The following is a 20,388-nucleotide window of genomic DNA, read 5'->3' as shown; positions in this document are numbered from 1 at the left end:
CATGGGTCAGAACAGCAAGCCCCTGTCCCCTCCCTCTGACCCCAACTACTACCAAAATAGTCTATGTCTTTTTGAGGTCTTTAGTAGATTTACTCAAAAAGATTCAAGGAAACTGAAATAAATGCTTCAGAATCGGGGACCATGTTAGCCAAAGGTTAAGAATCACAGACTAGGTTAATTGAGGAACGACTTTCTGAATCTTATATTCTTTTATCTTTCTTGCTTCACAGAGGGGAATGTTGGGCAATGGGCTGTTTCATTAAGCAATAAGGAGAAAGTAATCTGATACCTATTCCTTGCATCATTAAACATCAGATGAACTAATATGCATAGACTCTTGCTATTATTGCACAAAGCCTTTCAAAATGGTCAACATCCACTGCCATGCTTTCTCTGCTGTATTTTTAAATATTCTATATCTAATGAGTAATAAATTCAAGACTAGTTTAATTTTATAAAGGAACTAGATGTGTCCATTCTCCATCATTTGTACAACCTTGTAATATACACATGTGGAAAATTGGGGACAACATTGCTTACTTTCTTTGCACAGAACCAATTTAAATTTGTCACTCTCATTTACTTACTGCAGAGAAAAATAAGGAGCATGTCTTTTGAGGCTTAGCTTTGCATTTCATAGACTATATAGGCAAATGTGGGGGAGCGTCACAACAAATGCAGGTGAAAAGGGGTCTACTAATTAAGAACCATCATTCAATGTCATTTCTACATTAGATTAAGAAAAATACATTAGAATGCTCCATGTTATTTTTCTCAAGAGGTCAGAATCCAAGCTACTAAATTCATCAGAACAAACATAATCACTTTTTATTCATTTCAAAACAGTTCAAGCTAAAATTAGGTCTCATTTGCCTTTTACCAACATGGCTTCTAAATGCATCATAAGCATTTCTTCATTTTGAAAAAGTTACTACAATAGGCCACATACGTATTTGCCCATATTCATTTATTTTGTCAAGTCAAGACAGTTCATTAGAAGTGTAAATATTTTTTCTTTGGTTCTAGGGAATAATTTTTCTTCTACAGACTTTCCAGAATATACCTGGAGAAAAGAAGTTTTGATTCACAAATTGAGTCTTGAGCTCTTGCTAAGACACAGAACACCACAGAAAGGGTGAAATTCAAACTGTATGTATGCTAATGTAGTTCTGGTGTTTTAACTAAATCAATTTGAACAACCTCTTAGATTTTTTTTTTTTTACTTTGCTGATGATAAAGTTAGTCTTTCACCACAGTCAGACTCTTATGTGTATGACTGCTGCCTCATGTGTAATTTACTTGAAAATATCGTTTGAAAATAAAGATTGAAAATATCTTATTAATTAATGATCCAAACTTAATAATAATATTGACTTAAAAACAATGTTGTTTCTACACAAGTGAGGTGAAGTTCAGAGTACAAATAACAGAATAGTTAGGAAAGAAAAACTGCTTGAAACTGCTTGTATATTTTGTACTAAGATTGATTGGTTCTAAGTTATTTGGATGACTGCCTCAGTTATCCACTTTACTGGTATAGATATGGTTTAAGTCATGGAAATAAAATAAATAGTAATAACCTTAAAAATAAACACACAATTAACTGATGTTGCAGATACTTCATTAATACAATATTTAGTTTCCAATTTGTTCATATAGACATATAAAAACAGGAAACTACACATAGGTAGTTTATATAATGAATAACTTTAAAAAACCTGCTAACACGTAACAAGAAAAAAAGCATATCATATTTGAAATCATGTAATTCTGACACCCTACATAAGAAGAGAGAAATTATCATGAGAGAAAGCACAACACAAATTTAAATTTTGGGTAATAGTTCCTTTCCCTTCTATTTTAAATAAATGGTCATTGATTATAATATATGATAACATGGTGGTCTGCTTGGTTAAAGTTGATAATAATCATCATTTTCCATTTGATTTGTGCATACATTTTGAGTAGTACAATTGTCCCTTGGTATCCATGGAGGATAGGCTCAGAGATCTCTTGTGGATACCAAAATCTGCAGCTGCTCAAGTTCCTGACATAAAACGCTGCAGTATGTGCATATAACCTATGCACATCCTCTCATATAATGTAAATCATCTCTAGATTACTTATAGTATCTGACACAATGTAAATGCTATTCAAGGCCAGGCACGGTGGTTCATGCCTGTAATCCCAGCATTTTGGGAGGCCGACGCAGGAGGATCACGAGGTCAAAAGATCGAGACCATTGTGGCCAACATGGTGAAACCCCATCTCTACTAAAAATACAAAAATTAGCTGGGCATGGTGGCACGTGCCTGTAGTCCCAGCTACTCGGGAGGCTGAGGCAGGAGAATCGCTTGAACGCGGGAGGCGGAGGTTACAGTGAGCCGAGATCATGCCACTGCACTCCAGCTTGGTGACAGAGCGTGACTCCACCTCAAACAAACAAACAAACAAAAATTGTTCTACTGCATTGTTTCGAAAATAGTGACAAGAAAAAAAAATCTGTTTATATTCTGCATGGACATATTTTTTCCAATATTTTCTACTTGTAGTTGATTGAACCCATGAAAGCTGAACTCACCAATAGAGAGGGCAAGTTGTATGCAAATATGCAGAACACGCTAAGTATTAGACACCACATATGCTACAAAGGTGACTAAGACCTGGTTCTCCTCGAGTGAAGATGAGCCACAGGCTACAATATGGCGGAGACTCCATTTTAGTCTCCATCATACACCATTTATTGGCAGCTTACGGAGTTGGTGTTCTCTTGTTTGCAGTGTAGTTTTCTTTATATCCTTGGAAGTTCATAAATGAGAGATTCACAACTAGAAAAGTTTTCTGTATGAATATGCAGAGGTAATAAACTGTGTCTTTTAAAGTACCTGAATCAGAGCAGAAGTACCTGAATCAGAGCAGACAGGCTCAGATTCAAGTAAGTTTTCAGCTGTGTGACCTTCAGTAAAACACTCAAACTCTCTAAGATTCATTTGGTACATCTGAAAAATTAGAAAAATAAGTATAGATATGATGGATGCATGTGAAGATTAAATTAGGTAATATGTCAAGCATTTAGCACAGTACCTAGTATAATAATTACTACAACAATAATAACACAAAATAAACTACTATTAGTATTAATGAAACTCAAGTTGCCATGGAAGTTCCAAGGAAAATTTCTGTGGAATGAATTTGGGGATCAGAAGCATTCTAGTAGAGAATTAAGGGATTTGTTGATTTAAAACAGACCAAGAAGACAACACAAGTGTTTCAGGAGAAACGAGTGGAAAAATTAAGTGCTGAGTGTTAACAAAACAAGGTGTGGTCTTGAGAGAAAAAATGTATAGTCAAGCATTGCTTAATGACACGATGCACTCTGAGAAATGCCTCCTTAAGCAATTTCATTCTTGTGCAACATTTCAGAATGTGCTTACACTATCTTGGATGGCATAGCCTACCACACACCTAGGCTATATGGGACAGCCTATTGCTAGGTTACAAACTGTACAACAGGTTACTATACTGACTACGGCAGGCAATTGTAAACCCATGGTATACATCTGTGTTACTAAGCATATTTAAGCATAGAGACAGTACAGTAAAAATACAGTATTGTACTCTTACCATACCACTGTCATATATGCAGTCTATACCGAAACGTGGTGTTGGTAGGAAATGATGATAGTCAAATTTGAATGAAAGCAAATATTATGATATAAGACTAGAAGCACAATTTGAAACACAAACTTATCGGTTCTTAAATGACAGACCTTAAAGTCTTTATTGGTCTTTATTTCATAGGGCAATTGAAATCTTTGCTAATTTTTGAAGTTAGTAAGATGGATTGAATATGTAGGAAAGCAGATAGGAGAAAAAAATTTAGAAGACTGTTACTAAAGTCGAGACAAAGTGAAATGAGGCCATGAGCTAGGGGGCACTAGAAATAAGAATGAAGGAAGAGAAATGAAACACAATTATAGGATAAACTTAACCAGACCTAACAAATAAATATATAAGGCCATGCAAAGGAAATCATCCAGAGTCAAATACTAGATGATTCTTGATGCCTGTTATGGGGCTGAATTGTGTTCCCCCAAAATTTATATGTAAAGTTTGGTACTAGCCCTAATCCCTAGTATCTCAGAATGTGACTGTCTTTGGAGATAGGGTCATTAAAGAGGTGACTGAGTTAAAATAAGCTCATTACGGTGGGTGCTAATTCGATATGACTGGTATCCTTATGAGAAAAGGAGGTTAGAACTTGGACAGGCGTATAGGGAAGATCATGTAAAGACAGAGAGAAGATAACTGCCTACAAGTAAAGATGAGAGGTGTCCAAAGAAACCAACTTTGCCAACATTTGATCTTGGAATGCCAGCCTCCAAAACTGTGAGAAAATAAGTTTCTTTTGTTTAAGCCACCCAGTCTGGTATTTTGTTATGGCAGCCCTGAGAAATCAATGGAGTGTTGACAGAAATGGAGAAAATAAAAGTGGAGCGTATTTACATAGACACAGATAATTAGTATAATCACAGGCAGGTTGACATGACTCAGGCTTTGTAAATTAAGATAATAATGGTTTCCTAGTGATCTGATGGTTACATTGAAAATATTAAAAGTTTAATGCTATAACTGTATTTTGGGGAGAACACACTTTGTATATTATGTTCATCAGATAATTAATGTTACTACCATAAAAAGAAATTCTGCCCCTCTCTCAATCTCAATGGCTTCACAAAATAAAAATTTATTTTTTGTTTGTATGAATTCACTATAAACATCCAAGCTGGTTCCTCTTTTTTAGAGTTAACTTGAAGAGCTTGCCCTCTTTTTTCTTGTAGTGCTGATGTTTTTCCTTTGCTTCTAGCCACATGGATGGAAAGAGAGAGAACTTGAAGAATGGCTTTATGGCTATTCTTGGAAGTGAGACCTGTTTCTTCCTCCCATATTCTATTGGCTGGAACTCAGCCACATAATTCTACCCAGATGCAAGGCATCCTGGGAAGTCTAGCTGAGCTGTGTCCCTGGGAACAAGAAGAGAATAGAATATTAATTTGTACAAGTAAACTTTGACTTACGGGCTACCAGACTTTTAGTGTGCAGAATTTTAATATATAATGGGGAAAGAGAAAAGAGTAGCTAATTCAATATAGGGCATATTTCTGTGAAGGTAATTCAGAAGATCACCTGGATTTAGAAATTTCTTCTCAGCAATATAAAGATTGCTTAGCAATCCTTAAGGTCCAGAACAGGCTTTGAGAATTTTTTTCTGTAAAGGAGTAGAAAATAAATACTTTGGGCTTTTGGTGCCATATGACCTCTGTTGAAACTACTCAACTCTTGTTATTGTGGCACAAAAGCATCTGAAGACAATATGTAAATAAATGAGCATGCCCTTCCAATAACACTTTATTTACAAAATTTTTAAAAAGGCAAACCAGATTTGGCTTACAGTCATGGTGTGCCAACCCTTTTCCTAGTATATTAGGTGATTTGTCATTTCGCAAGTATTTCATGCTTGTGCTCAGGTAATTGTGCGTGGGCAGAGAGCCTAGCTCACTGCCAGCACCATCAAAAGTGGCTTTGCCCATTATCCTCAGCAAACTAAAGCAGAAACAGAAAATCAAACACTGCATGTTCTCACTTATAAGCAGGAGCTGAACAGTGAGAACACATGAACACAGGGAGGGGAACAACACACATTGGGACCTGTCGGGGGAGGGTGATATTGCTGGGGAGTGGAAAGCATCGGGAAAAATAGCTAATGCACGCCAGGCTTAATACCTGGGTGATGGGTTGATAGGTACAGCAAACCACCGTAACACGTGGTTACGTATGTAACAAAACTGCACATCCTTGGCCAGGCATGGTGGCTCAAGCCTGTAATGCCAGCACTTTGGGAGGCCAAGGTGGGCAGATCACTTGAGGTCAGCAAGTTTGAGACCAGCCTGTCCAACATGGCAAAACCCTGTCTTTACTAAAAATACAAAAATTAGCTTGGCATGATGGTGCACGCCTGTAATCCCAGCTACTCAGGAAGCTGAGGCAGGAGAATCACTTGAACCCTGGAGGAGGTAGTTGCAGTGAGTGGAGATCACGCCACTACACTGAACTCCAGCCTGGGCGACAGAGTGAGACTCCATCTCAAACAAACAAATAAACAAACAAAAAACCTACACATTTTGCACATGTATCATGGGACTTAAAAAAGAAAAAGTGACTTTGCTCTTTGTCATGCTCTAATTTACTTGCTCAAAGTACAAGGAGTGTCATTTACAGAGAGGAAAAAAAGAAAAAAAGAAAAAAAAACTCTAAGTTACTTTGTAAAAACTGACCTTAAAATCAAAGGTAACTAGTTGAGTTGATTATGAAAGTAAAGAAGAAGTTAGGAGCCCAAGAAAGTGGTAGAATATAGCTAGGAGATGTCACAGTTAATTTCTTTTATTTTGATTTGTCTCAGAAGAAGGGTTGTTTTTTCTTGCCCGTAAAGATAACTTTTCTTGATTTCATGATTTCTTAAATCCAGAGGAATCTTTTAATCAACCTCATTTTTAGCTGTCACCTCCATTCTGTCCTTCTATACTGGCCAATCTCTTTTACATTGTAGTACATTGTAGGTATCTTCTCATGATATTTCTGTCTCTAGTTTTTCCCATCTGCCAAACTGCACAACAAAGCATGTGAATCAGACAGATAGGAGTTTGAGTTCTCTGGTCTTTCACTCTTTAACTTTGTGACTCAGGCACTTCACATTACATCCCTCAGTTCTCAAGTCTTCATTCCTAAAAGTTGGCAAAAGCACGATATTAAACTCAAAGGTTTGTTTGGTTTTGTCTAAATTAAATGAGCTAATCTATATACAGACCACTAAACTCAGTGTTTGGAACCTAGTAAGTGCTTGATATTAGTTTATTAGCATTTTAATTTTTCAGTAATTCTATCCTCAATGCAATATGATTACTAGAACACAAGTTGTACCAACATTTCTCTTGCTAATATCACCAGTGTTTTTTTTGGGGGGGGGATGGGCTGTAAAGGTTTGTATTCATTAAATATTTTTAAACACCACTTCCTCAACATACTTCTTTGCTATAGTGTTCATGTCATTCATTGTACTCTGCTCTTTATCTCCCACATTTATGATACTTCTTTCTTCATATAATTTGATGGTTTTCCTCCTCTGACTCATAAATGCAATAGAGACAGAGCTTATTTCTGTACCCCTTTGCTCCCCACACTCACACTCATGAGAACCCTTTCTTTGCAGGGAATCTCAACAACTCCTGAGAACAAGTCAAACACAATCCTTAGGTTCTGTTTTAAGCTCTCACACTTGCGATTCTTTATCTGATACTTCCATGGGTATATATCTCACCCATGAGAAAGTATACTCCAAACCAAACTGATGACATTTGACATGTGAACAGTCTTTCTAACTTGCCATCATTGTTCCCATTTCCCAGGCTTGAAATTTTTAAGTCATTTTCTACTCTCCTGCATCTTCTTTCCTTATGTTAATTCAGTTCTCAAATCCTGTCTTTCCCTGAAAATATCTGCCCTTCCCCCATCTCTTTGACAAGGTCCTTAGATCTCATGCCTGAATTAATTTCTGCCCTTGGAGTCTAGTTTTCCTTCCACCCACTACCTATTTATCCATTCATTCAATGGGTATTAATGCTCTACCATGGGCCAAGCATTCTGAGGTCTATACTATGAAAAATACATGAAATATCAATCCACTCCTAGCTTTTCAGTGTGTATATTCTCTTGGAGGAGAGTAGACATTGATAATGCACACATGCTATGGAATCAAATAGTCTTCTGTTAAAGTCTTGGGTCCTTTTTTCCTAAAACCTTAGACAATTGACTTAATCTCCCCATGACTAATTTTCTCATGTGTAAAATTCAGATGTAATGGTACACACTTAATAGATATTTTGTAAGTATGAATTAGGTGGTGCCACATCTAAGCCTTTGCACTATGCCAAATATCTAATAAACCCTCAATAAATATCAACCATTATTATTACTAATAAAAGCAGAAAGAAACATTGCCATGAAAAGGCTATGTATTATTAAAAGCCAACATGAGAGTTATCTGGAGTTGCAGTGATTCAGGGAAACTGAGGTGAACTGTGACCCTTCTCGGGCCACTTCAATGAACAACCCAACTCAAAGACAGGTTTCATTTATGCATGGTACTAGGTGAGACTGAATATGGGGGTTGATGGCCTCTAATAGTAAGCCAGGACACGTGAAGAACTTCCTCCTGTTCACAATGTGGAGACCATTTAGGTTTTGGAGTTGAAAAGTAATATAACAAAATCAGTTTTTTGTTTGTTTGTTTTTTTGAGATGGAGTCTCACTCTGTCGCCCAAGCTCGAGTGCAGTGGTGTGATCTCGGCCTACCTCAAGCTCCGCCTCCCGGATTCACGCAATTCTCCTGCCTCAGCCTCCCCAGTAGCTGGGACTACAAGTGCCCACCACCATGCCCGGCTAATTTTTTTTTAATGTTTTTTAGTAGAGATGGCGTTTCACTGTGTTAGCCAGGATGGTCTCCATATCCTGATCTCGTGATCCGCCTGCCTCGGCCTCCCAAAGTGTTGGGATTCCAGGCGTGAGCCACTGTGCCCGGCCGATAAAATCAGTTTTAAAACAACTTGAAATTACATAGCAACCCCTTATTCCTTTCTATATGCTTTGCCTGCCCTCTGTTAAGGTCAATTGCGTAATATTTTTTCCCATTTAAATATTGCATTTTTCCAAGAGGAATAGTCTTATTTTGAGGATAGGAGAAATCCAGCAAATACTTGATCGTTTATTGAAATGTAACTATTTTGATTGAGCACAGAAGTCAGGATTGTTTGAATCACTTCCTTTTGTGAAGGTGCATTTATTTTGTCACTTTTATTCCATTGCTACGTTCTGTACCATTAGACTGAGGCTGATTTATGGTTTAAAATGCCTGTGGTGTTGTGTTACAATGTCTACAAATGTCAACGAAGTCATCTCTAATACTGTAAAAGTAAATTAAACTCCAAATCAACTGATTATGATTCTGAGGTGCAGTCTTCACAATGATTGGAACTTGATTATTTAGTAGAATTGTGCTTAGGTATGAACATCACCACTCATTCCTGCACTGTGAGAAGAAATTACTTAATATAAATGGAAGCATCTTATTTGGCTCTACTTTAGTGGTTTTGATTTTTTTTTGACCAAACACTGTGATTATAAAGGTCAGTGAGCTATTTAAAATAGAGTCTGTCTCAGAACAAAATACATTTTGTTCATAACTTTGCCAGCTACTCTGTCAAGCCTATATTTGCTAAGGGCCTTCATGAAATTATTTGGAAGAATCAGTCTGTAATGGCAGTGATGTGTCATGGAAAGACGAAACAGCCTTAGGGAATGCATTTTACCTGCTGTGGGTTGCATGTACCTATAACAGTGACGATTCCTTTGTCTTTGGGCAGGAGAGTTGGCCTGGCAGGGTGGTGGGGGATTCTATCGGTGCTTTCCAGCTCATAGCAAGATGTTCACTTCTCTTTACTTCCTGAGTATCCTTCAAGCGGTACTGTTATCAGAGCTGCATTTGAGATGAAAGGGATCCCTATTATGGACCAAACTGAAACTCTCCACAGGATACCTCTCGGTAAGGATTGAGCTGTTAGGAAGGCAGGGATTCTTTCCAACTTTAGACACTGAAAGGAACTATTGCTTCTTTATGGTATGCAAGATGATCTTTGATATTTTAATGCTTATTACTTTAATCTCAGAGGAAATTTTAAAACATACTCAGGTTCCATTTATTCCAAATATGTAGAAAATAAGTTACTCCATTTCAAAGAGAGGCACTATGTTTACCATCTGCAGATTAGGTATGCATTACGTATGTACATATGCACTTATGAATGAATGGATGAATGAAGATTTAGGTGGTATTATAGGCTCTTCCTTTCTCCTAACATAATTTGCATAAACAGTGGTCTCAAAAATACAATTTCCCCTGATTCTTTACTTGTAGAGCCCAGGAAATGCTTGCAATGTCTGAGGTTCACAAAATGGATCTGGTTGGCAGTTGTGTGCGTGTGTATTTTTTCTCATTTCTTTTAAATTCTTAATCACCTTTATGTAAGTTTACTTTACCACTTTGACCCCAGAATACCACATATTTTATTGGCAGGGTTATTTATTACTGAAAGAATGTAAAATAAAGGTATAAAAATGTTTTCTAGATGAGGCATTTTTAGTATATTTTCTGTGGTTAATTTTTTTTTCTTTTTTCTCTTTGTATTACTTCTGTTTAATTATGGAAGCAATGTTTTAGGCTTGTTCTTTTCTGACTTTACTAATGCACTTTTCTGACTTTAATATGCACCGAAGTTGTCCTGTTTAACAACTCTTTCTGTATCCTTTTACTAACGTTCAATCTCTTGGGAATCAAGCGCAAAAACAAAGTCATCCATCTTGAACTAATATACAAGCTTACACCTACTGACAGTAGTAAATACAAAATTGGTGATGCTCTCCACGACTGGAATTCCATTTAACTACCAATTCCCAAGGAGACTAATTCATTTACCAACGGATATGAACAAAACCACAGTCACTATTTCAGAGAACATATTGTATTTTCCCTCTGTGAGATAATTCTAACGAGGGGCTGTTCCACCTTATATCTTCAATCACATGGTGGTGAGAAAACCCTATAATTTAAAGGAGAGGAGTTTATTACGGTAAGTATAAAACAGAACAAAACAGCTGGGCTTCCACAGCACTTTATGGGAAATGTCTTCTGACCCTTCTATAAACAATTCCTTTGCTAAAGTCCCCATTTTACGTTGGTTTGTTCTGTCATCGGAGTAGAGTTATGGCTTGAATACATTCTTGCTGAGGGTTTCAAGGTTGGCATGGGAATGCCTTTCTTTTCGAGATCTTATAGTGGATGTGTGTAATTCATCAAGTGTAGAACATATGCCATGCTTTATTCACAAACTTTGGGAGGAGTTAATTGCCAGCTATCACCTTCAAAATCTGGCACCAGAATTTGATATCTAAATCATTTAAGTAAAAATTAGTTGGTAAGGCTTTGCCAGTTACTCCTAGAAAATATATTAGCTTATCCAAATGAAAATAATTTTAGTGTGGTTTTATGATTTTCAAAAGCTTGTTATTTATGCTTCATTTCATATCGTGGTAAGCGTTATAGGATTTCACTATATCTAAATTTTGGATTTGGTGTGAGAATTAAAGCCATAACTAAATTGCTGGAGAAGATCAGGTTATAAAAATTTAATTTGTATTTTATTTGAGTAGCATTTAAAGGAAAAATGTGTTTTCTATATGTACATTAGACTTGTGATATTTTATGTGTGTTATAAAGCATAATATCCTCCATATATTTACTTTGTAAAGAAAACAAGTTTATGAATATAACACAAGCTTATTTATTACTGTTCTCTTTTTAAATTGAACTGTTAACAATTACCAATGCCTTGAAAACTCACAAAAGTGCATTAGGCAATATACTTTCACAATTAATTGGTTATTAGATAATTATAAAAATTTAAAATGTTTTTTCTTCTGCTTATGGTACCCAACTGTTGCATAAAAAAACAGACATGACATATTATTTGATGAAATGTCAGTTTTATAAAATCTTTTTTGGTTTAAAATAATTGTGCCTGGTCCTCACCTAATAATCAACTGGAAGTTAACTTTTATATTTGAGTCTAATTTTGAGAATAAAAGAATAATCTGCAGCAAAGTGTATTTTTTCATTAGATAAAGCAAATAAAACATGCTTCATGTATAAGAATATTGGTTAATTACCTTGTGTGTAAGATATTCTTCAATTAATCAGTTCTAGCTGTTTCCACAACAAACATTTTTTCTTTGGGCATGTATAATAGAAAAAAACACATTAAGATGGGCATAATATTTTTTTTTTGTACTTCCTCCTAAGCAATTCATTCAAATTTAGATAAATTTTATTTTATTTTATTTTGAAGTAGGCAAACTGTATTTATTTCACTTTGTTTCAAATGCAAATGGTTAAGTGTTTTGCATTCTCATCAGTAAAGAGTCCTATGGCAAAATAATAATTTAATGATCTCTTCCTAGAGAGATGATGCAAAATTTAGATCTGAGAAAAGGATTCTTATTTTTATCTATTTACGCTGATCTTTCTATAAAATCTCTGCAGGCTTCCTTTGTTGTTCAAATCATAAAACACTAGATGAAATCAATATTGTGAAAGATAATATATTTATTATAGAATTACGGATTATTGAAATAAATCTTCATATATGAAATGATATTTTATGTATTGTAATAATGTGCTTTTTCTCTGGAGTTGGGAAATTGTCTCAGTTTTGTCAGAAGCAAGAGTACAGCCTTTTTTATTTAAACAATCATATATAATTTAGGTAAATTGAAAGAAAAAATATTTTATATTTACCCACATCTTTTCCATTTTCAATGCTCTTTACTTCTTTATAAAGATCTGAGTTTCTATCTGCTATAATGTCCTTTCAACCTTAAAAATGACTATTAGTGTGTCTTATATATAGTGTAATTCTAATGATGATAATCCTCTTAGTTTTCATTTATCTGAAAATATATTTATTTTACCTAAATATTTGAATATTTTCACTGGATAAAGAATTCTGGGTTAACAAGATTTTTTTGTTCATTTTACTTTCAGAACTTTTAACTTGCTATAAACAGTATGTAATGTGTTGTTTTCCTCTCTGTTTTCAAGGTTTATTATTTTTGTTTTTGGCAGCTTGATTATTATGTACTTAGGTGGGGCTTTCTTAATATTATCTTTCTGAAGGTTTTGCTGGGATCCTTGAATCTATTAATGCCTGATTTTCACCACATTTGATAAATTTTTTTACCATATTTCTCCAATATATTTTATGCCTCATCTCTCTTTCTTCTGTTGAAAATTCAATTACACACATGTAAAATGTTTTGAGACTCTATTCAATTCCACTCCCACCCACCCCCAATCTTTTCTCTCTGTTTTTAAAGTTGGAATATTTCTATGGATCTAGCTTCAAGTATGCCAGCTCTTTTCTCTGTTACCTCCAATTTGCTGTTAAGCTAAGTGAAAATTTTAATTTCTGATATTATTTTTTCAATCCTAGAATAGCTTTCTGGTTCTTTTTTAATAGTTCTATTTCTCTGTTTAGGTTTCTCAATTTTAGGTTCTTTTTGAAAAATATTAATATATTATTTTTTTCATGAAGCACAATTACAACAGTGCTTTAAATTCCTTGTTTGCTAAGTCCAATATTTAGTAGGTAATCTCAGGGGTCATCTCCACTGTGTTTTCTTTGAGTACGGAAACATTGTCTGGTTTTATCATATGTGGAATCATTTTGAATTGTTTACTGGTCATTGTAGAGATTCCAGAATCTGTCATGTTCTCCAAATTATATTGACTTCTGTTTTGACTACCATGCAGTAAATGTAGCAGAAATCAAACTATAGTGTCCTTTGAAGTGGATGGTTGTTGAAATCTCAATTCAATTCTTTTAACCTCAGCAGAGCTGTTTGGAAACGATCTTGCTGTCTCAGTTCTGGCTGCTGTAACAGAATACTATAAGCCAGGTGACTTATAAGCAACAGAAATGTATTTCTCACAGTTCTGGAGGCTGGAAAGTCCAAAATCGAGGTGCTGAACGATTTGTTGTTTTGTGAGGGCTGGTTTCCTGGTTTATAGGCAGTTACTTTCTCCCAGTGTCCTCACAGGATGGAAGGGGTGAAGGAGTTCTCTGAGACTTCCTTCATGAAGGAACTAATCCCAGTCATAAGGGCCCCACTATCTTGATGTAATTACTACCCAAAGGGCTCATCTCCAAATACCATCTCATTAAGGATTAAGTTTCAACACATAATTAGGGGGCAGGCACATATATTCAGTCTAGAGCACCCACTGATGCATATTTCAGAAGATAGCAAGGGATTGGGCATCATTTACACATAGAATATGGGGCCTTCTCCTTGATTTACTTCCCCTCAATATTTCCCAGTTGCTCTGGTTGCCCAAGCTCTGTCCTTTGCTTCTTCAAGCCAATAACTGCAGGTTTGCTTTCCTTGTGTTATCCACCTAGAATAGACAGACTGGGTCTTGATCTTCCCTAAAAGCTGTGAAATAGGAAACTTACCCAGTGTTGTTCCCTTCTTCCAGTTGTATGCCCCTTCACTATCTGCATGTTTTGGATTACTTTCCAGTGTTTTCAGGTACTTATGTTTTATATATTGTCTATACTTGATAGTTGTGTTGTTTTGTTTTGTTTTGTTTGAGACAAAGTCTCGCTCTGTCACCCAGGCTGGAGTGCAGTGGCGTGATCTCGGCTCACTGCAACCTCTGCCTCCCAGGCTCTAGCAATTCTCTCGCCTCAGCCTCCTGAGTAGCTGGGATTACAGGCGTGCACCATTGCACCCAGCTAATTTTTGTATTTTCAGTAGAGATGGGGTTTCACCCAGTTGGCCAGGCTAGTATCAAACTCCTGACCTCAAGTGATCCACCTGCCTTGGCCTCCCAAAGTCCTGGGATTACAGGCGTAAACTACCACGCCTGGCCTATACTTCATAGTTTTAGGGGGTGGTTCTGAATGGACCCATTATTAGAAATCTATAACTTCACATTGGAAAGATGTATCATATTACAAACCTTTGAAAACATAATTTTAATGGCTGCTTCATTACAGGATTACAGAATAATCTATTAGTTTAAACAATGTGAAACTGTTGTTTTTCCAGGTCAGAAATGTGCAAATAATGGTAATTTCGTACAATTTAAACTAATAATTTTGTTCTTATATATTTATAATTTATTTTATCATTGAATATCTATGGGAATATAGAGTTTTCTATATTTCAGTTTACTTACATTATATGGAGTCTTAGAAGCGGAATACCTGGGTCTCAATTTATTACCTCTTTAAACCTCTTCAATATAATTGCTATTTTTGTTTTTAAATTGTAATGTAAATAGCAAGTAATTTTTTGTAAAATGGTTGCATACATTGATGATATTTAATATGGCTTTCATCCTACAATTGTGTCATGCCATTAGATTTTGGCTTTACTATTTTTTCTTTGGCAAAATATTATCAAGTTATTTAATTGATTTGTGTTTGTTCATTATTATCCACATTGAATATATTCATTATGCTTGTTAGCTTCTCTACTTCATCTTTGGATAAATGTATTAGAATATTTTAAATACCCAGAAATATTTGAGACTTTCATCATCACATTTTCTCCTTTATTCATATTTAAGACTTTAAAATCTGCTTAAATTTAGGAATTTCTAAAAATAATTTCAAATTTTATCTTAGATTCAGTGGGTACATGTGCAGGTTTGTTACATGGGTATATTGCATGGTGCTGCGGTTTGGGGTGTGAATGATCCTGTCACCCAGGATCATCGAGCATAGTACCCAGTAAGTAATTTTGCAATCCTTAGTCCCCTCCTCCCCTCCCTCATCTACTAGTCCCCATTGTCTAGTGTTGCCATCTTTATGTTTATGTGTACTCAATGTTTCACTCCAACTTGTAAGTGAGAACGTGGTATTTAGTTTTCTGTTCCTGCCTTGATTTGCTTAGGATAATGACCTTCAGCTGCATCCACGTTGCTCACAAGGACACGATTTTGCTATTTATTTTATGGCTGCATGGTATTCCATGGTGTATATGTAACACATTTTCATATCCAATACACTGTTGATGGGCACCTAAGTTGATTCCATGTTTTTGTTATTGTGAATAGTGCTGCAATGAACATATGAGTGAATGTGTCTTTTGGTAGAACTGTTTATTTTCCTTTGGGTATATACCTAGTAATAGGAATGCTGGGTTGAATTGGTAGCTTTGTTTTAAGCTCTTTGAGAAATCTCCAAACTGCTTTACACAGTGGCTGAAATAATTTACATTCCCAGCAACAGTGTATAAACGTTTAATTTTAGGAAACTTTTAAGATGGTTCCTATATGCAAGTAATAATATTTGAAAATGTGTTCTATATTTGTATTATTGTGCATACACTCAGATAAAGAAAAAGGAATCTAAGTCAATAAGTGTTTCCTGTTTGGAGAAAACTCTACTTGATATACAGGCAATACAAGTGTTATATATAAAGCTCTTGCCTGCTTATGTGCCCTTAAATGTTGTAGTATGAGCTGGCACAAAACTATCTAAGTGAGAAACACAAAGGATATGGCATAAGAAAGAGTAACTAATTCCTATAAGATAAGGCAAATTTTTCATGTCAGTATAAATAGAAGATTTGGAACCCTTGCTGTGGGCTTACTGTACTGTGGCATAGTGCTATGCATGCCTGAGAAGGTTTGCCTGTTTATCATATTCTGAAAAACAACATGAAAAAAATAAATTGATAGGTCTCATTTAACCCCTGGAAGAAAATAAATCCAATGCAATGCTTGTAAAAAACTGAGTTATGTTTGTGTTAACACAGTGCATCACATACTAGCAATCTGTGATTTAAGTACATGTCTGCTAATGAATTTGTTTATTTTGCAGGAAAATAAAGTTAATTGAAAGCATGAAATATGGTTCCTAAACAATGCATGGAGAGGGCTAATTGGTCCATGGCTTTTTAAAAAAATGGATAAAAATATCTTAAAAGGATGTCCTGTTATATCACAGTTCAAAAGAATAAAGTTCCCACCCATGTCTAAATGTATGCTAAACCTTAAGAATATCTTAAAGCAAGAATAGTAAATACCTAACACACGAGAATTATCTCTTGTATGGCATCAGTGATATTATACATTAATAGGTCACTTTAACCTTTCCTGCTCAGCTCAGATGCAGAGTCAGGATCCTTTGGACACAGTGTTTCAGTAAGTCACTACCAATCAGTCGGGATAATTTATGAAAGGAAAATTATTTTGCCCTGTATACATCTCTTACTAAACAAACCATAACAAGAGAGTAATCTTACTTAGAAATGTATCATGGATAAGAATGATTTTAAGAAACAGGAAACCATTGAAACTATTTTACATGAGACAATTTTGTTTTCGTCTCACCTATCTACAAGGTCAAGTTGCACTCCAGTTTCAGCTTTTAATAAAAAATAACCTTTCAGTTTATTTGAAGATCTGGGTCTTCAAATATAATTGTCGAGTATCTATCTCTCTCCTCTTTTCTCTATGGTGACTTTATTCTCAGGAGGGCTCTTTCTAAGTGATGATAAGAAGAAGGGAATTTCTCCTGCCTTATGTCATACCTGCTGAGCAACCCTGTTCTTTCCTGGTAACTCATGCATAAATCCAAGGTAGGTTTCTCACTGGCTTCTGTTGGGTCTGATGCCCTTCATAGCTTTAGTCCCCATAGACTTAGGAGTAGAAAATATTGGTTTGTCATGCCTGTGTCACATGGACCAGGGGTAACGAGAAAGCATTGGAATTAGCCTCAATTCAGCCACATGACCATAGGAGATATTATTCCTTAGGTCCAACCGGGCTAAATGAATGGAGATAATGCTTGGCAAACAAAAAACAACAGGTATTCATGGTAGCTTCCATTCTTATTTTTCTTGACTATTCTTCTGAAATTTTTCTGATGACAGAGGTTACAGTTGCATTTGTTAGGGTAAAGTTTAAGCAGTTATAATAAAAGTATCCAAAGGAGATTGGCTCAAATTGAAAAGGGAAGTTAAGTTTTTTATGGTAGTAAGTAGGGTTCTGATCCTCAGAGTCATGTAGGAATTCAGGCCAGAGTGGGGTTTCTTTGTCATCCTCAATGTGAGCCTTTTAACAGTGTGGGTTAGTCAAAAGGACAAGGAGAAGTAAATCCCGATTATCTTTAAGTAGATGAGCTGAAAGTTGCAAACAGCATTTTTCCTCTTGTCTCTTTGGTGAGAACCTAGTCCTAGAACCAAACTAAGTCAACATTTAGTCTTTAGGTTGGTGGCCGTGTGTCCAGAAGGAGAAAAATAACAAATTGGGCCGGGCGTGGTTGGCTCACGCCTGTAATCCCAGCACTTTGGAAGGCCGAGGAGGGCGGATCATGGGGTCAGGAGGTCGAGACCATCCTGGCTAACATGGTGAAAACCAGTCTCTACTAAAAATACAAAAAGAAATTAGCCTGGCGTGGTGGCGGCACCTGTAGTCCCAGCTACTCGGGAGGCTGAGGCAGGAGAATGGCGTGAATCCGGGAGATGGAGCTTGCAGTGAGCTGAGATCGCGCCACTGCACTCCAGCCTGGGCGACAGAGCAAGACTCTGTCTCAAAAAAACAAACAAACAAAAAAACAGATTAGTGGGGCCAGAGGGAGTGGAGAACAACCTGTGGCTGCCACAAGTTCTTGTTAGTCTTTCCTTTCTCTCTAACATGTTTCTTTTACACTGAGTGGAAAACACACTTTCAAAAACAACTGGGAAAAAAAAAAAACAAAACAAAAACAAAAAAACAAAAAAAAAAAACACAAACGAACAACAACAAAAAACAGAAAAGGACAAACTTAATTTTGGCAATGTGTCTCTGTAAGTAGATCAGCCCTTATGCTCCTGGTTATCACTCACTATCTCACTATTCAATATTTGTCTTGTTTGCTGCAACAGAATAATAATAAATAAAATTATCTTCAAATATGGCAGTGGCTTTTCATCCTGTAAAATGTTACACGATTAAAAATTTGGAGTTTTTTTTTCAATACATTCTAGGCCATTAACCAGTTGTACAACTCTGATAAAATTTCTGAACCTTACTCTTCTCAGATATAAAAGGAAGCTATGGAAGATTATGTTATCTGAGGTCCCTTCCAGATTGAAAAGATTTCATACCATGTTGGAAATAGAGAAGTTTAGAAGAAATTCTCATCCTCCAAACATATGAGGACTTTCTCCAACAAATAGGAATGCATCCTATAACTCAGTTCACAGGTCTTTGAGATAAGACTTGGCTGCAAAGGACTTTGGAGTAAACCATCAACAGGAAAGAAAACTATCCATTGTAGGCATTGTTGATTGGAGGATGGGAAATCTTTCTGACCTGTGCAAGTAATCAATGGATGCCTTAAAGCGTGAGATTTGAAAACGCTTAACATTATCTTGGCTACATAATTATAATGCTATTAATGGCCACAGTTTCTTAGCCTTTAAAAAAAATCCAGTAAAAGCATTTGATTTCATGACCTCCTAGGGCTGAATCACACATATTAATGATCCATGGCATGCAATACAAGATTTTACCTTTTCATTTGTTCCAGAATTATTGCCCTTTGATTTTTAATACATATCCTTTTGTTGTTGAATTAAAGGACAAGTTAAAGGAGTATTGACTCTGTCAGGATAACTCTGCAGAATTAACATGGTCTTTTTAGCTTTATTAATATCTAAGCTGAAGTGACTGCTTTGTACTTTCAAGGTTGCTTTTGAAGGATCTATTCCTTAGTGGAACATCCTGCTTCCGGCTTTTTATTTTTATTATTATTATTTTTTATTACAGCAGTTGGCCGGAAAGCCCCTGTTGATCTGGACTACTTGGAACTGCTAGACTAAAATGCCATTTTCAAAACTCCAGCTCTTCTGCTAAACAATTTTTCTAGGAATGATGCCATATCACTAGCTACTTGTATTTGCCAAAAGGCAATACTACTTCAATGGCCCTAGCTCTGGGAATGATACCAAATGATGGTTCAGGAGGGAGGTAGGCAGTAAATCAGCAGGAAAAGCTGAAAAATGCCCCAGTTTTCAATACCTTTTATGTTTTTCCAGATGACTGGCCTATCTCTCTCACCTTCTGCTTCTATTCATGATAGTACCCTTTTCTCCCCTTTTTTGTGACTTGATATTAGTATTTTCCTTTGAAACGGCCTTCCTCAATTATCAGAGAGAAAATTCACACCTTTCAAAGCTAAGGTAATCAAATTTCCACATGACTCGTAAGTATATGTTCTTTCTGTAGCACCTATGTGCAACTGTGGGATGCCTGATAGATTAGGATTGTATGTTGAATGGGAAATGAATCTGAGCAAAGTGTCAGACAGTAGAATGGGAGCCAGAGGAAGGTTCCAAAGCAGCAGCAGAAGGTATCTCTAGCAAGCATCCACTCTGGCTGGGGGCTGCCTTCTGGTTCCAGCCTTACTGGAAGCTTAGGCAGTGGAGTTGTGAATTCCTTGGGCCAGGCAAGCCTAGATGTGTTGCTTGCTTTTGATAATGTATCAAAAATATGAACTCATCCTTGGAGATGACAGCTATGAGGTGTTTCTTGGATGTAGAAATTTAGGTCATCTGTCTTCCTTTTACATTGCCTTAAAAAATACTATTTCCTTTCTTTGGTTTATCATTTGCCTGCTCTTTCTTTCTTTCTTTCTTTCTTTCTTTCTTTCTTTCTTTCTTTCT

Source organism: Piliocolobus tephrosceles, chromosome 2 (genome assembly GCF_002776525.5).
Source record: "Piliocolobus tephrosceles isolate RC106 chromosome 2, ASM277652v3, whole genome shotgun sequence".
In the NCBI taxonomy this organism is placed as follows: domain Eukaryota; kingdom Metazoa; phylum Chordata; class Mammalia; order Primates; family Cercopithecidae; genus Piliocolobus; species Piliocolobus tephrosceles.
This window is presented reverse-complemented; position numbering follows the sequence as displayed.